General features: G+C 42.8%; 1 pseudogene across 1 annotated transcript; it reads right to left on the reverse strand.

Moving 5' to 3' along the window:
- Nucleotides 1–1,707: 1,707 nt before the first annotated feature.
- Nucleotides 1,708–3,204, reverse strand: LOC307065388 (large ribosomal subunit protein eL43-like; annotated as a pseudogene). Its single transcript has 2 exons — nucleotides 3,084–3,204; nucleotides 1,708–2,000 (listed from the first exon to the last, which is right to left on the reverse strand). The product of its transcript is annotated as a large ribosomal subunit protein eL43-like (transcript).
- Between the last annotated feature and the right edge of the window lie 2,556 nt (nucleotides 3,205–5,760).

The raw sequence follows: 5,760 nt of genomic DNA on the forward strand, positions 1-5,760 counted from the left end.
CCCCTTTTAAAACTGTGGAATAAATAAAATGGTAAGAATATATATATGCCATTTTAACCTTTTTTTTTTTTTTTTTTTTTTTTTTTTGCGGTACGCGGGCCTCTCACTGCCATGGCCTCTCCCGCTGCGAAGCACAGGCTCCGGACGCGCAGGCCCCGTGGCCATGGCCCACGGGCCCAGCTGCTGTGCAGCATGTGGGATCCTCCCAGACCGGGGCACGAACCCATGTCCCCTGCATCGGCAGGTGGACCCCCAACCACTGCGCCACCAGGGAAACCCCCCATTTTAACAATTTGAAGTGTTCAATTCTGTGGCGTTAAGTACATTCACATTGTTATGCTACCATCACCATTATATATCTTCAGAACTTTTTCATCATCCCAAATAGAAACTGTGTAACCCATTAAACTAATTTTCCATTCCCCCCTCTCCCCTGGCCCATAACTTTTGTCTCTATGAACATATCTATTCCAGGGACCCTATATAAGTGGAATCATACAGTACTTGTTGTTTTGTGTCTGGCTTATTTCACTTAGCATAATGTTTTCAAGGTTCATTCACATTGTAACATAATCAAATTTCATTCCTTTTAAAGGCTGAATAATATTCCATTGTATGTATATACTACATTTTATTTATCCATTCACCTGTAGATAGACACTTGGGTTATTTCTACCTTTTGACTATTATTGTGAGTAATGCTGTGAACATTGGTGTGCAAGTATCTCTTGGAGTCCCTGCTTTCAGTTCTTTTGGATAATGGGATCTAAGAAAAAGGATACAAAACAATGAATACAAATATAAGTACAAAAGGAGGGACTTCCCTGATGGTCCAGTGGCTAAGACTCCACACTCCCAATGCAGAGGGCCCGAGTTCAATCCCTGCTCAGGGAACTAGATCCCACATGCCACAACTATGAGTTCACATACCGCAACTATGAGTTCTCATGCCGCAACTATATAAAAGATGCCGCAACGAAGATCCCACACGCAGCAATGGAGATCCCGCGAGGCGCGACTAAGACCCGGTGCAGATAAATAAATAAATAAATATTAAAACAAAACAACAAATATAGGGGGACTTCCCTGGTGGCGCAGTGGTTAAGAATCCACCTGCCAATGCAGGGGACATGGGTTCGAGCCCTGCTCCAGGAAGATCCCACATGCCACGGAGCAACTAAGCCCATGTGCCACAACTACTGTGCCTGTGCTCTAGAGCCTGCGAGCCACAGCTACTGAGTGCACGTGCCACAACTACTGAAGCCCGCGTGCCTAGAGCCTGTGCTCCACAACAGGAGAAGCCACTGCAGTGAGAAGCCTGCGCACCAAAACGAAGAGTAGCCCCCGCTTGCTGCAACTGGAGAAAGCCCACGTGCAGCAATGAAGACCCAATGCAACCAAAAATAAATTAAAATAAAATAAAAAATTTAAAAAAACAAATATAAGTACAAAAGGGAATATTTGGAATAAGAAAAAAATTAACAAAAATATAAGTTTTTAAAAGCTGATAAATACAAACAACAAAAAAATCCAGAAAAAGTAACATGTTGTTATTAGCTGTGATAGAGCCCTGTGATACATTTTTTCCCCTGCATTTTTTGGCTGCATACTCTTTATCATTTCTTCACAAGACAACAATTTTTTTTTGTTGTTGTAATAAATTTACCCATTTATTATAAGCTAGCAATGTTTCAAATGGTGGAGTCTCTACTGGACTTTCAATTCCTTCAGTCTTCTGATGGCTGATTTTACTGTGAGGGCAGGGGCGGTATTGTAGGTCCAGGCACCACCAGCTACCATTCATGAAGGAACCACAGTGCCAGATCCCCACAGCTTGTCTCTTCATCTTGGTTTCACCACAGAAGGAGCAAGTGTACTTGGTGTGCTGGCTGATTTCAATTTTCTTCACAATTTTCCTGAGGGAGGCACCATTACAGTCCCATATTTACTAACAATTCTGACCTTTTTAGTGCATTTAGCCACATTACCACAAACTAATTCTGAGCCCAGAGAGCAAAACAGTTTTATAGTATCAGTATCTATAGAGAGAGTGAGAAGATAATTCAATCTTCCCTCTACCTTGGTTGATTGAATTTTTTTTTGATTATTAATAGTTTAAAATTTTTTCTTTCAGCCTCTTAACTAATTCGTGATTCCATGTCTCTAACTTTCTCTGCATTGTCTTGCACTGGTGGTGCTTCTCACCTAAGAGTGAGCCCCTTGGGGCTCCAGCCCTTTGGTCTCCCTCCACACTGTCCCAAGTCCAGCTCCTTGAAGTACCTGGTCCTCCCCACTTCCTGAAACCTACCTCTGCCAGGATGGTCTTGGGTTGGTGAGTGAAACCAGGATCATAGTGGTCCCAAGCAGTGACTCATTTAGCTTTTTCTCCTTGGGGTCAAATATGTGGATGTGGTGGGACTGCTGACAATCTTGAGACTGCCACCAAGGAATAGAGGATGACCCCTAGTGGTCCATGGCTTCCACCTGCCTGAGACTATTGCTTGCTTTCGTTTTTCATTGAGGAAAACTGAGGGCCTTGGAAAGGAGCTTTTCAAGTGAGGGACTCTGCTTATGAAGTTTCCTTAGCCTCTGTGCACTGGCCAAGCAAGGGACAGTGGGTTACCTGCTTAGTAAGAAAATGCTATGCATGGAGTAGGCTGTTTCCGATTCTTGAAGCCCTCTTCTTCTTCTTCTTCATAGTTGAGGCCCAAATATCCTCAACACCAGGCTCAGTACACAAAACTCAAATCAGGAAATGTTTAAGTCATTCCAACATTCTGTGACTCAACATCGAGTTATCCTGGCTTCACATACCATCTCAATAACTGAAATCCTACATTCTTTGTGTGTCTTAAACCTTCAGTTGGGGAGCTCATGCCTTCTCTTGTAGGTGCGCTGCTTACAGGCACACAGCAGCACACTCAGATTCATGAGAGAAACAACCCGGGAGAACAGGGACTGAGACCCTGCCATTCATTCATCTGTCAAATCTCTGCATGCTAATTATGAGCAATGCATCATTTAAGAGTACAGGAAGATGGGAGTGTGCATCCCTCAAACGGTCCCCCATGTTTGTTAGATACCTTCCTGATGCCCAATGTCTGCTCCTGAGATCAAAAGTTTTGAGTCCCTGTTGTCATATATGGGCCCAAATAGAGACCTCTTGTGCACAGCCCCTTGGACACTGAGTTTTTCTGGAAGCATAGATGACCTCTTCTAGTATAAGCAGCTTGATGAGAGTTCCTAAATTCCCTTGGCTCTGGTGAAATAATTTACACTTTTTCCAGGCATATCTTGCCTGCCTTGGCTCCTGTTGAACCCCAACAATGACAATGAACAGGAAACAAAGAAAAATAACGAAGATATGTATTAACCAAATGTCACATGTAGACTGCATTTGGATTCTGAATTAAACAAATCTACTCTAAAAGCAAACAACCAAACAACAACAAAAACATTTATGAGACTATTAGAATACTTTTTTAAGGTGAGATGATGGTATTTTCCCCTTAACATTTTATTATGAACATTTTCAAACATACAGTAAAATTGAAAGAATTTATAGTGAACATTGTATATCACCACCTAGATTCTGTCTTTAACATTTTACAGTAAGTCCCCTACATATGAACCTTCAAGTTGCAAACTTTCAAAGATGCGAACGTGTGTCCCCATGTCCAATCACATAAGTTAGTTCACATGTCTGGTGTAGATTGTCAGGTGCATGCATCCTCTACAAGTGGTTGTGCTTTTGTGTACTTTACAGTACTGTATAGAGTACAGTAGTACAGTGGTACAGTGTCTTTATTTCAAGCCCAGGATGTCCGGAAGCAAGCCTAAACGCAGCAGTGATATAGCTGGTACTGCTAAGAAATGCCAAGAGATAACGATGGAAATGAAAGTGAAAATAATTGAGAGAGTGGAGTGAGGTGGAAAGATGGTAGCCATCACTCATTCTTATAACATGAATCATTCCACCATCAGCACAAATCTAAAGAACAAGGACAAGATCACGGAACATGGAAGTCTGGTGTGCCGATGATGTCGACAATAATATCAGAGAAGCATGGAAAAGTGATGGAGGAGATGGAGAAACTTCTCAGCGTGTGGATTCAGGATCAGCATCAGTGCTGAGTCCTGCTCAGCTTAATGCCAATTCAAGAGAAAGCTAAAAGCCTTTATGAAGACTTAAAGAAGAAACACAGCAAAGAATCAGAGGGCGCATCTTTTAATGCCAGCCATGGGTGATTTCATTGGTTCAAGGCTAGAGCCAACCTTCACAGTGTAAAAGTAAGTGGTGAGGCAGCAAGTGCGGATATGGTAGCTGCCCAGGAATTTCCTGAAACACTTCGAGAAACTGTTGATGAAGGCACGTATTTACCCGAACAGGTTTTTAATGTGTATGAGACAGGACCATACTGGAAGAGGATGCCAGACCGAAGTTACATAAGTAAGGAGGAAAAGTTGATATCAGGCTATAAAGCAGCAAAGGTTAGACTAACTCTGTTGTTTGGTGGCAATGCTTTTGGCGATATGAAGCTGAAGCCTCTCTTAGTTTATCATTCAGAGGACCCAAGAGCCCTTAAAAACATAGCCAAGGGCTCTCTTCCTGTTGTGTGGAAGAGTTACCCCAAAGCCTGGGTTACAAAGGCTATATTCCAGGACTGTTTTTTCCTCCACTTTATCCTGGAGGTAGAGAAATAGTGCTTGGAGTAGGATGTCCCATTCAACATTCTTTTGCTGCTGGACAGTGCTCCGGGCCACCCTGCATTCACGGACAACTTAAATCCCAACATCAAAGTAGTGCACCTGCCACCAAATACTATGTTGCTCCTCCAACCTATGGGCCAGGGAGTTATAGTGTATGCACATGGCTGATTCGCTTTGTTGTGCAACAGAAACTAACACAGTATTGCGAAGCAATTATACTCCAATAAAGATCTGTTAAAGAAAAAAGAATTATTTAATTATTATAGAAATTTTTTTTCTGATGAACTTGGGTGTTTTTTTTTCCACATCTTTATTGGAGTACAACTGCCCCACAATGGTGTGTTAGTTTCTGCTTTATAACAAAGTGAGTCAGCTATACATATACGTATATCTCCATATCTCCTCCCTCTTGCATCTCCCTCCCATCCTCCCTATCCCACCCCTCTAGGTGGTCACAAAGCACCGAGCTGATCTCCCCGTGCCATGCGGCTGCCCCCCACCAGCCATCCATTCTACAACTGGTAGTGTATATATGTCCATGCTACTCTCTCACTTCGTCCCAGCTTACCCTTCCCCCTCCTCATGTCCTCAAGTCCAAGGAAATATTTAAGTCACACTTTTTGTCAGGCAGTAAAGGTGAGTGACGAATCAGGAACAACCTTGTGACAACTTTGGAAGGACTGTAACATCTACGAGGCCATAAAAAACATGGACATTGTTTGAAGAGAGGTTACAGCTGTCACCATAAATGGGGTTTGGAAGAACCTTTGCTCAAAGTTTGTTCACAATTTTTATGGATTTGAGAAGGTGAATGAGGAGTCCAAAGAGGTCTTCAGCAACTTAGTGACCCTCAGCGAGAAGCTGGAGCTAGATCTGCAAAAGGATGACTTCATTGAACTCCTTGCTGTGCAACACGAGGAGCTTACTAATGAAGGCCTGGTGGAATTGGAGGCCCAGAGAAAGGACGAGGAGAGACAAGAGAAAGAAGTAACTGAAGAACTGATGAGATTCAGGATGCAGGAAATGGCAAGGGGATCTTCTTTATCTGAG

Source organism: Hyperoodon ampullatus (assembly GCF_949752795.1).
Source record: "Hyperoodon ampullatus genome assembly, chromosome: 2".
NCBI lineage: Eukaryota > Metazoa > Chordata > Mammalia > Artiodactyla > Ziphiidae > Hyperoodon > Hyperoodon ampullatus.